The sequence below is a fragment of the Bufo gargarizans genome, chromosome 7 (assembly GCF_014858855.1).
Source record: "Bufo gargarizans isolate SCDJY-AF-19 chromosome 7, ASM1485885v1, whole genome shotgun sequence".
NCBI lineage: Eukaryota > Metazoa > Chordata > Amphibia > Anura > Bufonidae > Bufo > Bufo gargarizans.
Window position 1 is genome coordinate 98,599,628 of NC_058086.1, and position 16,920 is coordinate 98,616,547.

Here is a 16,920-nt window from a genome sequence, read left to right on the forward strand (position 1 = left end):
TCCTAAAATTCCAGGAAGAGATCATTTCGGAAATCCTGTATCCAGGAGGGTCCGTGCCCCAAGGCCCTGATGTAGTGAGCGGGCTACATGGCAGACACTTCCCGTCTGTCTATCCTGGTACCCCAACTCAACGTTCCACAAGAAAAAGATGTCGTGTCTGTAGCAGGGGTGGAATAAGGCGTGACACCACCTTTTTTTGTCCTGACTGTCCTGACCAGCCTGCCCTATGCATAGGGGAGTGTTTCCGCAAGTTCCACACTCAGGTACACTATTAGCATAGGGATTGCGTACACAGGACAGGCACACAGGGGTCTTAGGGCCCTTTCACACAGAGCTGCCATAAACCTCTCCTTTCACCTGGGACAAAGTGCATAATGCACTTCGCCACATGTTTGGGCGATTTGCGCTTTGCACATTGTCCCATGGGGAAGGAGAGGTTTGTCCAATAAAGGTAAAAAAAAAAAAAAAAAAAAAAAAAAAAATCACCGATAAGCAAAAAAGTTATTGTTCTGTTTCAAAAGTTTAGAAAAGTTAATGTTCTCTAAAGTTAATGTTAATAAAATTATTGCGTTGCGGCCTGGTTTTTTCTTTTTTGTTTTTTTACCTTCCAGGTGGACCAAGCGATCAAGCAGCTGCAGCACTGATGTGCATTCTGACAGAAGCATTGCGCTGCTGTCAGATTACACGCAAGTCGGTGTATGCGGCGCTGCAAGACGAGATTTCTACTCTGCAGTAACAGATACGTTTGCCGAAGCATACGAGCTGAGGAGGAGGAGGCGGCGTTCCTATGCTTTGGCAAACACTTTGTATGTAAAAAAAAAATAATCCCGGCAATGATTTATTCATCCACATCGATTGATGCGAATGGAGAAATCTGGTTTGCCAGGGCATACGAGCTAAGTGGGAATGGATGTAGGGCGGAGCTCCTATGTCCTGGCAGACGCCTTTCCCCTCCTTTTTTTTTTTTGGGCAGAGATTTTTTCATCCACATTGATCGATGCGAATGAAGAAATCTGTGCCGTTCATTTTTTTCTTTCAGCCCAGAGGCTGAACGGGAAAAAAAATCTCATTACCTGTATGCTCAATATAAGGAGAATAGCAGAAACTCCTAATGCTGGCCATACATGTAATGATTGCGGAGACCCTCAAATGCCAGGGCAGTACAAACACCCCACAAATGACCCCATTTTGGAAAGAAGACACCCCAAGGTATTTGCTGAGGGGCATATTGAGTCCATGAAAGATTTAGATTTTTGTCCTAAGTTAGCGGAAAGTGAGACTTTGTAAGAAAAAAAACAAAAAAAAATCTATTTTTGCTAAATTATGCCAAAAAAAAAAATTCTATGAACTCGCCAGGCCCCTCATTGAATACCTTGGGGTGTCTTCTTTCCAAAGTGGGGTCACATGTGGGGTATTTATACTGCCCTGGCTTTTTAGGGGCCCTAAAGAGCCAGAAGAAGTCTGGGATCCAAATGTCTAAAAATGCCCTCCTAAAAGGAATTTGGGCCGCTTTGCGCATCTAGGCTGCAAAAAAGTGTCACATCTGGTATTGCCGTACTCAGGAGAAGTTGGTAAATGTGTTTCGGGGTGTAATTTTACATATACCATGCTGGGTGAGATAAATATCTTGGTCAAATGCCAACTTTGTATAAAACAAATGGGAAAAGTTGTCTTTTGCCAAGATATTTCTCTCACCCAGCATGGGTATATGTAAAATGACACCCCAAAACACATTCCCCAACTTCTCCTGAGTACGGCAATACCAGATGTGTCACACTTTTTTGCAGCCAAGGTGGGCAAAGGGGCACATATTCCAAAGTGCACCTTTCGGATTTCGCAGGCCATTTTTTACACATTTTGATTGCAAAGTACTTCTCACACATTTGGGCCCCTAAATTGCCAGGGCAATATAACTACGCCACAAGTGACCCCATTTTGGAAAGAAGACACCCCAAGGTATTCTGTGAGGGGCATGGCGAGTTCCTAGAATTTTTTATTTTTTGTTGCAGGTTAGTGGAATATGAGACTTTGAAAGAAAAAAAAGAAAAAAAGAAAAAAATCATCATTTTCCGCTAACTTGTGACAAAAAATAAAAAATTCTAGGAACTCGCCGTGCCCCTCACGGAATACCTTGGGGTGTCTTCTTTCCAAAATGGGGTCACTTGTGGCGTAGTTATGCTGCCCTGGCAATTTAGGGGCCCAAATGTGTGAGAAGTACTTTGCAATCAAAATGTGTAAAAAATGGCCTGCGAAATCCGAAAGGTGCACTTTGGAATATGTGCCCCTTTGCCCACCTTGGCTGCAAAAAAGTGTCACACATCTGGTATTGCCGTACTCAGGGGAAGTTGGGGAATGTGTTTTGGGGTGTCATTTTACATATACCCATGCTGGGTGAGAGAAATATCTTGGTCAAATGCCAACTTTGTATAAAAAAAATTGAAAAGTTGTCTTTTGCCAAGATATTTCTCTCACCCAGCATGGTTATATGTAAAATGACACCCCAAAACACATTCCCCAACTTCTCCTGAGTACGGCGATACCAGATGTGTGACACTTTTTTGCAGCCAAGGTGGGCAAAGGGGCACATATTCCAAAGTGCACCTTTCGGATTTCGCAGGCCATTTTTTACACATTTTGATTGCAAAGTACTTCTCACACATTTGGGCCCCTAAATTGCCAGGGCAGTATAACTACGCCACAAGTGACCCCATTTTGGAAAGAAGACACCCCAAGGTATTCCGTGAGGGGCATGGCGAGTTCCTAGAATTTTTTATTTTTTGTCGCAAGTTAGTGGAATATGAGACTTTGAAAGAAAAAAAAAAAAAAAAAAAATCATCATTTTCCGCTAACTTGTGACAAAAAATAAAAAATTCGAGGAACTCGCCGTGCCCCTCACGGAATACCTTGGGGTGTCTTCTTTCCAAAATGGGGTCACTTGTGGCGTAGTTATACTGCCCTGGCAATTTAGGGGCCCAAATGTGTGAGAAGAACTTTGCAATCAAAATGTGTAGAAAATGGCCTGTGAAATCCGAAAGATGCACTTTGGAATATGTGCCCCTTTGGCCACCTTGGCTGCAAAAAAATGTCACACATCTGGTATCGCCGTACTCAGGAGAAGTTGGGGAATGTGTTTTGGGGTGTCATTTTACATATACCCATGCTGGGTGAGAGAAATATCTTGGTCAAATGCCAACTTTGTATAGAAAAATGGGAAAAGTTCTCTTTTGCCAAGATATTTCTCTCACCCAGCATGGGTATATGTAAAATGACACCCCAAAACACATTCCCCAACTTCTCCTGAGTACGGCGATGCCAGATGTGTGACACTTTTTTGCAGCCTAGGTGGGCAAAGGGGCACATATTCCAAAGAGCACCTTTCGGATTTCACCGGTCATTTTTTACAGCTTTTGATTGCAAAGTACTTCTCACACATTTGGGCCCCTAAATTGCCAGGGCAGTATAACTACCCCACAAGTGACCCCATTTTGGAAATAAGACACCCCAAGGTATTCTGTGAGGGGCATGGCGAGTTCCTAGAATTTTTTATTTTTTGTCGCAAGTTAGTGGAATATGAGACATAGTAAGAAAAAAAAGAAAATCATCATTTTCTGCTAACTTGTGACAAAAAATAAAAAGTTCTATGAACTCACTATGCCCATCAGCGAATACCTTAGGGTGTCTACTTTCCGAAATGGGGTCATTTGTGGGGTTTTTCTACTGTTTGGGCATTGTAGAACCTCGGGAAACATGATAGGTGCTCAGAAAGTCAGAGCTGCTTCAAAAAGCGGAAATTCACATTTTTGTACCATAGTTTGTAAACGCTATAACTTTGACCCAAACCATTTTTTTTTTTTACCCAAACATTTTTTTTTATCAAAGACATGTAGAACAATAAATTTAGTGAAAAATGTATATATGGATGTTGTTTTTTTTTGCTAAATTTTACAACTGAAAGTGAAAAATGTCATTTTTTTGCAAAAAAATCATTAAATTTCGATTAATAACAAAAAAAGTAAAAATGTCAGCAGCAATGAAATACCACCAAATGAAAGCTCTATTAGTGAGAAGAAAAGGAGGTAAAATTCATTTGGGTGGTAAGTTGCATGACCGAGCAATAAACCGCTAAAGTTGTGGAGTGCCGATTTGTAAAAAAGGGCCTGGTCACTAGGGGGGTATAAACCTGTGGTCCTTAAGTGGTTAAAACCTAAAATATATAGGAAAGAAGCGCATGCTGAAGTGAATGGGTCCGTGATGCGGAATGGGTCCAGGATCCGGAATATGAGTGCTATAGAGTGCTTCTGTGGTGCTTCTGGCTGTGCCTCCGCACCGCAAAAAAGTAGCGCATGCTGAAGTGAACGGGTCCATGATGCAGGCTGCACACAGCCTTGTGCAGCCCGCATCATGGACCCATTCACTTCAGCATGCGCTACTTTTTTGCGGTGCGGGCAGTCGGATGCGGATCGCGAACCCCATTCAAGTGAATGGGTCCGCGATCCTCATGCAGCTGCCACATGGTCTGTGTCCGTGCATTGTGGACTGCTATTTGCGGTCCGCAGCACAGGCAGGGCGCCCTTACATTCGTGGGCATGAACCCAGAGTGTGTTTTTACATACTTTTATATGTACTTATATGTGTATTTGGATCTTGATTATTATTTAATTTTATCTTTATCATTTTTTACTTTTATTAAACTTGTCTGCAGACATTACTTTTGCTGTTTAAACCCATGCCAAGTAAATGCTGATGCCAAATAATTGATTTACCTGTAGAAGGAGGTAGAAGGAGGTACACTGACTCTGAAAGGAGGTAGAAGGACTCTGACTTGTAACCTGCAGCGGTGTTCTGTCTCTGGCAGATTTCACTGCCCGGGAAGTTTTCAATACCCCTCGTCACTTCCTCCTCGTTCCGACGTCTACTCTGGAAGGAGGTGCGTACTGCCGGCCCTACTGTGATGCGCGTGCGCTAATACTAATTATCTTGCCTGTGGGACGCATTTGCGTTCCACAAAGCAAGAGAGGGCGTGTTCGCTAATTAGTATTGGAGCACGCGCATCACAGTAGGCCCTACTGTGATGCGCATGCGCTAATACTAGTTAGCGAACTGCCCTCTCTTGCTATGTGGAATGCAAATGCGTCCCACAGGCAAGATTAGATTCCTCTGTAGTGCAAGATGGGTCGCAGGAAAGAGCCGCATTGAAGGGTCTAAAGAGCCGCTTGTGGCTCACGAGACGCACTTTGCCGACCACTGCCCTAGGTGGTAAAACTGACCTTCATTCTATGGGTCAGTACAATTTGGCCTCATGCACACGATTGGTCTTGGCGGCTCGGATGCGGACCCAAACAACGGCCGAGAGCATGAGGCCTTACAAAGATACCACTATTATATAGTTTCTTTTGTGTTTTAATACTTAAAAAAAAAACGTTTTAAAAATAATTTCTCTTCTTTACATCACCATAACTTTTTTTAGATACAATTTTTCAGTGTGTATGACTATTTGATCACTTTTTATTCCATTTTTTCAGAGGTGAAGCAACAAAAAAAAACAGCATTGTACAGGATGAATACATGCATATTTTAATAGTTTGGGCATTTTGGGACATGGCGATGCCTGTGATTTAAATTTTTTTATAGTTTATTTTTAATCTTGGGAAAGGGGGTAATTGGGATTTTTATACTTTTTTATATTACATTTTTTTTTTACTTTTTTCATCTCATCTCTTCTCCAATAGAATGGGAATGTCTATAGGAGATTTGTTTATGTTCCTGCTGTGGCAGGCTTCGGATCTATCAGAGGATCGAAGACTTCCACAGCAAGCAAATCGATCCCTCAATATCGCAGGGACGCTGCTCAAGCACTGGGAGCGCAGCAGTCCGAGTGTTTTACCACTCAGATGCTGTGGTCACAACTGTCCACCACCATATTATTTATCTCTATTTTTTTATCCTCTATGAATACAGTGGTCCCTCAAATAACAATATTAATTGGTTCCGACACGACCATTGTATGTTGAAACCATTGTAACTGGAAAACTAGTAATTTGTTCCGAAGTCCCAAAATGTCATCACAGAATAAGAAAAACTGATGTTTTAAGAAAAATAAGCAGATAACAAGACTAATAAAGTCTTTACATATAACTGCCAGTAATAGATGCTGGAAGCGGTAAATTACTTTGACTGATGAGGACAGGAGCTTCTCTAGGGTCTTGCATAGTATATACATGTACCAATAAAAATAAAATGGCTGCTTAACTGGTGTACAAAAGGTGCACCTAATCCTGGTACACACAGGGAGCAGAACAGAACACAGTACTGCAGAGGAGCTACTAGACAACCAATAAAGGTGTTTACGAGTGAAATGACCACGTTGATTGGGATTACTAATATATTTAAAAAAAAGCGTAAGTAGGGCAAAATGGAAGTGCGTCTTATAAAGAACTAGTGAGTCACTAGTATGCAGTAAGTGCGGGGAGCCAGTAGCGAGTGGCTGCGTGTGCGCTGCCGGTACTCATGCTCCCTGGTCTTCCTCCTACATGCCACGCTGCACTGTCCTGACTGTGAACAGCGTCAGGACATAGTGTCCAGACGCTGCACACAGTCAGGTGACAGTGCAGCACAGGCCCAGAGAAGATCAGGGAACAAAGAATGCAGGGGAAACTGCTGGACCTGCAGAGGAGCAGCGGAGAAGGAGAGATAAGTGAATTTATTTATTTTAAGGTCTGATACGGTGGTCTGGCATTGGGGTCTGATCTTGATCTGAGGTCTCATACGGGATCTGACATGGAGGTCCGACCTGAGGTCTCATCTTGATCTGAGGTATCATACGGGGGCCTGACATCGAAGTATGATGAGGGTCTGATCTGAGGTCTGATATGGAGTTCAGAACTTAATATTGACATCTGATACGGGGATCTGACACTGATGTCTGATCTGATGTCCTATTATGGGGGTCTGATATCAGGAGGTTCTGATCTGAGATGGGGGTCTAATGAAAAATATTTTTTCTTATTTTTCTCCTCTAAAACCTTTATCAGGTGCATCTTATAAAGGCAAAAAATATGATATTTAATTTCTATATTGCTGCCCACATAACTAGTGGCAGAGAGAATCCAGCATTGGTGTGGAATACTTACCAAGAAGGAGGATATAGCAACGGCAGACGAGTCTCCTTCTCTTCTCAGCAATGCCTTCTTCTTTGTCTTCAGGGTGAACTGTGATGTAGTTGACATAGGGGAAGTACAGAAGAGATTCACAGGTGAGCCTCTGTACTGTACTATGCATGTGCTGGACACTGAAGAGAACAGCTCAGAATTTAGGCCTGGCCTGGTCAAGGAGAGGGCACAGCAGAAGCAGAGTAAGTGGAACCTCTGGGAGCAACAGCACTGCACTTGTGGCACCTAGGGGTTAATTTGCATATTTCTCTGCAATGCAGGCAACAAAGATACGTTCAGTTGAGAAGCAGACATATCCCAAGTATGCTGGTTTTATTGCGACATCTGGTAACAGATGCCCTTTTAATGTCCGTGATCAGAGATTCCACCAATGACAAACACTGCCTCGGGTGTCTGCTGTGTAAAACAGCTATGGCTCCTGCTCAGCTTCTGAGAGGGTGCCATGTTTATGTAGTGCCCTGGTGCAGGGAGTACTTTGCCAGAGAAAGGACCCGCCCCGGGTGCCAACCCACTTATACTGCTCATACTGTTTATTACTGTGTTACTGCATTTTATATATATGTTGTGATATATATCCTGTTCATTATCACTGCATTTACATGGCTCTGTGGAAAGGATTAATGAATACTGAGAGACTGTTAGGGCTTTGATTGAGAAGCTGGTAATTTTGCACAGCTGCCATAGAGTTTAAAGAAGACCATGTTTTGGAAGGAAAACCCCAAACTTTTTTACCACCATGTTTTGGAGGGAAAAACCCAGACTTGTTTATCACAATGTTTTGGAGGGACCACCAAAGAGCAGACAGTCTGACCCCCTTTAACCTGCTCAGGACTGCCGTACACAGGATTGCGTCTTTTCGGCGGTCCTGTTTCTCTGGGTGGACGCGCCGGGGCGTTCTCTCGCGAGACGCGAGATTTCGGGGAAATGCGCATTGCGGGCCGGCAAAATTTCAAAGACAAGTTCGTCATCAACCTGCCAGCCAATGATGGTGGCTGGCAGGTTGTTGATTTTCAAAAAAACTAATCAGCAGCCAGCTAACAAATCATATTTAGTAAATATAATGTGTTAAATGGCTGCTGTGCTCCTCTGCTCCTTCTTTTGGTCGGTTGGTTCCAGCAGAGGAGCACACATCACTGTGAGTACCCACCAACAACACACTTAGCCCCCAGATCACCTCCCAGCACCCCAATTAACCCCTTGATCACCCCTTCTTGCCCCTATCGCTAATCAGCATTTGTACTTTTATAGTATCTGTAAGTGATCAAAACTGATCACGGTCAGATCTATAATAGTATTAGTGTCACTTTAGTTCGCCCTCCACCCAAAACGCAGTGTTTGCCCGATCAGGCCTGATCGGTCGCCCACACGTGCGTTCACCCACGCCCGCCCAACCGCAGTGACAAAAACTTTTTTTTTTTTGATCACTGCACAATCACTTTACACGCGCTGCGGCGATAAAAAAATCCTGTTTTGATATTTTTTATCAACCGCAGCGGCCTCTGGTACTTTGCTAGCCTCCCATTTGTAAGATAGGCTTGCTTTTTTTCTTGGGTAGTCTCAGGGAATACCCCTAAATTTAGTTGCCCAAATGTCAAACAGGGGGTATTCTTCTGAAGAGGCCTACAGGCTTCTGACCCAGTCGGACGAGGAATGGGAACCCTCATCTGATGAATCTAGCGGGTCAGAATATGAACCTGTAGAAAGCAGTGGCTCTCTGACCCAAAGTTCGGACGAGGAGGCTGAGGTCCCTGATAGCACCAGGCGTACCCGGCCCCGTGTCGCTAGACCGCAGGTTGCGCAGGATCCGCTTCAAGAGCAGCAGAGTGGGGCTGGTGCTGTCGGATTACGTGGTGAGGCATACACCAGCAGCGCAGCCCTTCCTGGACCTAGCACCAGCACTGCCGTACAACCTGGTGAAGTGGCGAGCACCAGAACGGCAGTAGAAGCTGGTACGGTGGCACGAGCAGTAGTGACCCCGTCGCAGCCACCGCAAAGACGGGCCCGTAGAGCCCCTAGAATCCCTGAGGTGCTGGCAAACCCTGATTGGCAGTCCCCAACTTCAGCCGCACCTGTAGTTCCCCCTTTCACCACCCAGTCTGGAGTTCGGGTTGAGACAGTTCAGATCGGTTCGGCCCTGGGATTTTTTGAGCTGTTCTTGACTGCGGAGCTCTTGGACTTAGTCGTGGCCGAAACAAATCGGTATGCCACACAATTTATATCCGCCAACCCGGGAAGCTCTTATGCCCAGTCTTTCCGGTGGAAACCCGTCCAAGTTTCCGAATTTAAAATTTTTCTGGGCCTTCTCCTCAACATGGGTCTAACTAAAAAGCATGAATTGCGGTCATATTGGTCCACAAACCCAATTCATCTCATGCCCATGTTCTCTGCTGCTATGTCCAGGACACGATTTCAGACCATCCTGCGTTTCCTGCACTGTAGCGACAACACCACCTCCCGTCCCAGAGACCACCCAGCTTTTGACCGGCTCCACAAAATTCGGCCCCTCATAGACCATTTCAACCCGAAATTTTCATATTTGTATACCCCTGAGCAAAACATCTGCGTAGACGAGTCCCTTATACATTTTACGGTATGGGGTCAAATTGTATAAGCTCTGTGAAAGGGCCACAGGCTATACCCACAAATTTCAGATCTATGAAGGAAAAGATCAGACCCTGGAGCCGGTCGGTTGCCCTGACTACCTGGGGAGCAGTGGGAAGACAGTCTGGGACTTGGTGTCACCCTTATTTGGCAAGGGGTACCATCTTTATGTGGACAATTTCTACACAAGTGTGGCCCTCTTTAGTCATTTGTTTCTAGAACAGATTGGCGCCTGTGGCAACGCGCGAACTAGTCGCACGGGCTTCCCCCAACGGCTCTTTACCACCGGTCTTGCAAGGGGGCAGAGGGCTGCATTGTGTAACGAAGAACTGATCGCGGTGAAATGGAGAGACAAGCGTGACGTTTACATGCTCTCCTCCATTCACGCAGACACGACAATCCAAATTGAGCGAGCAACCCGTGTCATTGAAAAGCCCCTCTCAGTCCACGACTATAACCTTCACATGGGAGGGGTGGACTTCAATGACCAGATGTTGGCTCCGTATTTAGTGTCCCGCCGCACCAGACGCTGGTATAAGAAGGTGTCTGTATATTTAATTCAATTGGCTCTGTATAATAGTTTTGTTCTCTACAGTAAGGCTGGGAGAACTGGATCCTTCCTCAAATTCAGGAAGAGATCATCGAGAACCTCCTGTACCCAGGAGGTTCCGTGGCCCCATCCACCAGTGTAGATAGCCGTCTACACAAGCGACATTTCCCCAGTGTCGTTCCTGGTACCTCAACCCAACCGTCACCCCGAAAAAGATGTTATTTCTGTAGCAGGAGTGGAAAAAGGCGTGACACCCACTATTTCTGTCCTGACTGTCCTGACCATCCTGCCCTATGCTTTGGAGAGTGTTTCCGGAAGTACCACACACAGGTACACTTAGCATAGGGATCACATCTCACAAGGACAGGTACACAGGGCTATTAGGGCCCATTCCCATACAGCTGCTGCAAACCTCTCCTTTCACCTGGGACAAAGTGCATAACGCACTTCGCCACATCTTCAGGTTTGTTCTATAAAGGTAAAAAAATAAAAACACCAGTAAGGGTACTTTCACACTTGCGTTTTTCTTTTCCGGCATAGAGTTCCGTCACAGGGGCTCTATACCGGAAAAGAACTGATCAGTTTTATCCCCATGCATTCTGAATGGAGAGTAATCCGTTCAGTTTGCATCAGGATGTCTTCAGTTCAGTAGTTTTGACTGATCAGGCAAAAGAGAAAACCGTAGCATGCTACGGTTTTCTCTCCGACGAAAAAAACTGAAGACTTGCCTGAACGCCGGATCCTGCATTTTTTCCCATAGGCATCCGGATCCGTCTCACAAATGCTTTCAGTCAGTGGCAGATCGGCGGATCCAGCGGCCCGCCGGATCACACTGCCGCAAGTGTGAAAGTAGCCTAAGCAAAAAGGTTAATGTTTAGTTCAAAAAGTTAAAGTTTATATGTTCTGTTCCAAAGTTAATAATATTATTGCGTTGCGGCCTGTTTTTTTTTTTTTTTGTTTTTGTTTTACCTTCCAGGTGGACCAACCGATCGACTAGCTGCAGCACTGATGTGCATTCTGACAGAAGCATTGCGCTGCTGTCAGATTACACGCAAGTCGGTGTATGCGGCAAGACGAGATTTCTACTCTGCAGTAAAAGATATGTTTGCCAAGGCATACGAGCTGAGGAGGAGGCGGCATTCCAATGCTTTGGCAAACACTTTGTATATAAAAAATATAAAAAATCCAGGCAATGATTTATTCATCCACGTCGATTGATGTGAATGGAGAAATCTGGTTTGCCAGGGCATAAGAGCTAAGTGGGTATGGATGTTGGGCGGAGCTCCTATGTCCTGGCAGACGCCTTTCCCCTCCTTTTTTTTTTTTTTGGGCAGAGATTTTTTCATCCACATTGATCGATGCGAATGAAGAAATCTGTGCCATTCATTTTTTTCTTTCAGCCCAGAGGCTGAACGAAAAAAAAAAATCTCATTACCTGTATGCTCAATATAAGGAGAATAGCAGAAACTCCTGGTCATACATGTAATGATTGCGGAGACCCTCAAATGCCAGGGCAGTACAAACACCCCACAACTGACCCCATTTTGGAAAGAAGACACCCCAAGGTATTCGCTGAGGGGCATATTGAGTCCATGAAAGATTAAAATTTTTGTCCCAAGTTAGCGGAAAGTGAGACTTTGTGAGAAAAAAAAAAAACAATTTCCGCTAACTTATGCCAAAAAAAAAAACATTCTATGAACTCGCCAGGCCCCTTATTGAATACCTTGGGGTGTCTTCTTTCCAAAGTGGGGTCACATGTGGAGTATTTATACTGCCCTGGCTTTTTAGGGGCCCTAAAGCGTGAGAAGAAGTCTGGGATCCAAATGTCTAAAAATGCCCTCCTAAAAAGAATTTGGGCACCTTTGCGCATCTAGGCTGCGAAAAAGTGTCACACATTTGGTATCGCCGTACTCAGGAGAAGTTGGGGAATGTGTTTTGGGGTGTCATTTTACATATACCCATGCTGGGTGAGATAAATATCTTGGTCAAATGCCAACTTTGTATAAAAAAATGGGAAAAGTTGTCTTTTGCCAAGATATTTCTCTCACCCAGCATGGGTATATGTAAAATGACACCCCAAAACATTCCCCAACTTCTCGTGAGTACGGCGATACCAGATGTGTGACACTTTTTTGCTGCCAAGGTGGGCAAAGGGGCACACATTCCAAAGAGCACCTTTCGGATTTTGCAGGCCATTTTTTACACATTTTGATTGCAAAGTACTTCTCACACATATGGGCCCCTAAATTGCCAGGGCAGTATAACTACGCCACAAGTGACCCCATTTTGGAAAGAAGACACCCAAAGGTATTCCGTGAGGGGCATGGCGAGTTCCTCGAATTTTTTATTTTTTGTCACAAGTTAGCGGAATATGATGATTTTTTTATTTTTTTTATCAAAGACATGTAGAACAATAAATTTAGCGAAAAATTTATATATGGATGTCGTTTTTTTTGGCAAAATTTTACAGCTGAAAGTGAAAAATTTCATTTTTTTGCAAAAAAATCGTTACATTTCGATTAATAACAAAAAAAGTTAAAATGTCAGCAGCAATGAAATGCCACCAAATGAAAGCTCTATTAGTGAGAAGAAAAGGAGGTAAAATTCATTTGGGTGGTAAGTTGCATGACCGAGCGATAAACGGTGAAAGTAGTGTAGTGCAGAAGTGTAAAAAGTGGCCTGGTCATTAAAGGGAGTCTGTCAGCAGATTTACCCCTTTTTAACAGTTGCCATACCACTGTAGCCGCAAAACAGATGATTAACACGGTACCTTTTATGCTTTGGTGGACTTTTAAATATGCCAAAAACGAACTTTGATGAGGGCTCGCAAGTGCCCAGGGCGGAGTCCACCGTGTTGGAGCCCAGGCAGCTCTGCCTCTTCGGCTCTTATCCCCGCCCAGCCTCCTCCTCTGCTCGCCTATCTGTTGTCTCTCCCCCTCAGCGAGATCCCGCGCCGATGCGATAACTTCCTTGGCCGGGGCATGCGCACTGCCATGCCCATTGCTGACATGGCATCGCAGTAGCTTATGCGCATGCCCCGACCAAGCAAGTCATCGCGTCGGCGCGGGATCTCGCTGAGGGGGAGAGACAACAGATAGGCGAGCAGAGGAGGAGGCTGGGCGGGGATAAGAGCCGAAGAGGCAGAGCTGCCTGGGCTCCAACACGGTGGACTCCGCCCTGGGCACTTGTGAGCCCTCATCAAAGTTCGTTTTTGGCATATTTAAAAGTCCACCAAAGCATATAAAGGTACCGTGTTAATCATCTGTTTTGCGGCTACAGCGGTATGGCAACTGTTAAAAAGGGGTAAATCTGCTGACAGACTCCCTTTAAGGGGGTTTCAGCTAGCGGGGTTGAAGTGGTTAAGGACCCATGACGTAAATGTACGTCACAAGTCCGGTCCCTAAGCATGGCGCCCGCTTGCACATGCATTTTAAATAGCAGAGACCAACGGCACATGTATGCGATCAGCCATAAGGCTGATCGCATACATCTTACCCTTCAGATGCCGTGGTCAAATGTGATCAGGGTATCAGCGCAGACCGTAACCGTAAGTCGCGCGCTTCCAGTCCGATAACAGCATTCCCTGGCTGAGCTCGGGGAACCTGTTACCTTGCGCTAATTGACTAATTGGCACCCTTGTATTGATATAGTGCAAATGAAGTCTTCAATAATGGCTATTTAGATACTATGGGCTATTGAATGATTGCCAGTTATTGCCAAGGTGACTTAAAGTATAACTGTACTTTTTTGGGAGTATTGGATTGTGGTGATTAATATCACCTTGGTGGCCCTATTTCACCTTTTCAATGTGTATTCAATTACCCCTTAATTCCACATTTTTGTTCCCTGTACTGCCTACTTTTACCTGTGCTTAAAATAGGGTAGCTAGGCATGGTCCGTCTATTTGTTGAAGGACGGACGCTGCATGCAGGGTCACATTACTGACAGCCAGGCACTCTAAGTAAATGATTAAAGCCAGGTGCTCCCCAGCAGCTGATAACAGTGCCTGGGCTGTGTGCACTTCTCCCTGTCCCTGTGCTTGGCAGATGCTCCCTCACTCAGCAGAGCTGGAGAAGGCAGAGTCGAAGCAGCGCAGACCAGGGAAGGGAGATCTGCTATCTGCACAGTGTATAAATGAAAGCAACATGTGGTAAGAGGACCCCTTTGTGCTGCAGGAGATTAACCCTTTAGGGGGAGGGCTCTAGTTACTGACACTTTTGGGGGGCTATTGTTACTGGCTAGTGAGGGCAGGCGGGATTAGCCTCAGGGTGAGGGCAGTGGCGGCCATCTTAACTGAAAAGTGAAATTGCTGTTTTATGCAGACTGGTTGCTAAGGGCTGAATCTTATTAAATATGGGGTAAGTCAGTCTAATAGTAACTGATTCTGGAATATCATGTTATTAGTAACTACATATATGAAAATTGAAATTAGTCTTTTTTACAGTTATCCTTTAAAGTAAAATAAAAGGAGTAAAAAAAAAGTTTAAAAAAAGTTTTTACAAATAAAAATAAATAAATAAAAGTTCAAATCACCCCCCTTTACTTAAAATAAAAATACTTAACCAATAAAAAAATAAACATCATGGGTATCGTGATGTGCGAAAATGCCCATACTATTAAAATATAACAATATTAATGGCATACGGCAGATGGCGTAGCGGGAAAAAAAATAGAAACAGCCAATTTTTTATTTTTTGGCACTTCAACTAGACAGTAATTTTTTAATAAAAAGTGATCAAAAAGTCACACACACTTAAAATTGGTATCACTGAAAAGAACAGATCATCCCGCAAAAAATGAGCCCTCACCGAGCCCCGTACACATAACCATATTCTGATCCTTATAACGTTTTTGTAGTTATGAAATTAATTTTCAACCATACTGACCTGGAGAATGAAGATAACAGGTAAATTTTAATGCATAGTGTACAGCGGAAAATAAATAATTATGCGTTTTTTCCCAATTCTACCACATTAGGAATTTTTTTCCCGCTTCCAACTACATGGTATGCAACTGTAAATGGTGCCATAAGAAAGTACAACTTGTCCCGCAAAACATAAGCCCTCATAAGGCTATGTGAATGGAAAATTTAAAAAGTTAGGACTATGGGAAGGCGGGGAGTGAAAAACAAAAACGCAAAAAAGGATAATCCCAGGGTCCTTAAGGGGTTAAATGTCTGGTTTTAGCTATGTTGTTATGTCTAAAAACTTGTTTTTGTCTGGAAAACCTGCTGTGTCATTGCCATTGCCATTGAAGCTCTAACGTAAGTCTATACCAGACGGGAGCTGAAACAAAGTATCTGTTTGTGCTGAGTTTCTCCACTCCACCCCTCCCACTAGAAGGTTCTACTCTAGCAAAAACTGTATATAAGGAGAGCAGTCAGAGCCCCTAGGGCGCTACAGTTAGGGAAAGAGTGCTTGGAAGAGGAGACTCTACCAGACTACTGAGTGACCAGAAGAAGGCACTGAGACGGGGATATGCTGCCACAGACCCTGAATCACCAGCTTTGGACCAGGGTACCAACCTATTAAAGAGAAAGAGGGACAGCTAGCTCAGGTCTTTCCTCAGCAGTCAGCATCAAACCCTTCTTCTACTAGGGAGGAGAATGTTTTGTACCTGAATTCCTCCAATAGAGAAGCACACTGGTTTACTGTAGACCCTGACTCTCTGGACTTATTTCCCATTGGGGTGCACCATGCCTTACCACCCCTTCAGGAGAGCAGCAACACGTGGTGACACCTCGATGGTGTCTGAGGGACCTAGCGTAGCGTTGGGACCACCCCAAACCCGGTCACGATATTTACACCCCAGATTGTACAGCAGTCATCCTTAAGGGGTTAAAATCTTGGAATGCCACTTTAAGGTGCCCATACCCCTTTAACTGTAGTTGCTCAAATGCTTATTCAGCCAACAGCTGAGGGGGCTGGGTGTCGAACTCCCACCAATCTGATATTGATGGCAGTCTTGCTTAAAGGGGTTGTCCACAGTTTTTTTATATTGATGACCTATCCTTAGGATAGGTAATCAATAACACATCAACTGTGGGAGCGGAAGGGGGTGCACTTCTGGAACTCCTGTACATTAGTTGGTTGAAGAGAAAGCAGCATTCGTGTTAGTCACTCGCTGTTACAACCGTAGCAGCAGGGGCGTAGCTAGAAATGCATGGGCCCCATAGCAAAAAAAATTCATTGGCCCTCCCACCCCCACATATCTATCGGGCCTCCCACCACCCCTTCCAGAGCTCCCACCCGAACACCCATCCTAGATCTCCCACCGCAATGAGCTGCGCCGGAGCTCCGCCCACATCCCCCTTATAGTCAATGGGGACGGAGCAGTGGTCCAGCGAAATAGACACTGAGGTTGCTCAGGCTGCAATCCAGCCATAGGCTGCTGAGACAGATGGCGTGTGTGTGTTGCCTCTTAGGTAAAGAGAGACACACCCATGCAAGCTTCAACACTAATGCAGGTCTCCAGCCGGAAGGAAACTCTGGCATGGAACATATGTAACAGAGTTAAGCTAGTTGCTGCCCATGTTTGTCAGCAGGACGACAGGAGGGAAAAGAGGGAGCCCGCCACCTGTGCCTGCGGTTAGGGGCAGTG

The 16,920-nt window shown here is 44.7% G+C and overlaps 1 protein-coding gene across 2 annotated transcripts in view; it reads right to left on the reverse strand.

Moving 5' to 3' along the window:
• LOC122943602 (phosphodiesterase 4D interacting protein) overlaps nt 1–16,920 on the reverse strand; it is a 1,023,137-nt gene that overhangs the window by 1,003,406 nt on the left and 2,811 nt on the right. The gene's annotated exons all lie outside the window — the stretch shown is intronic.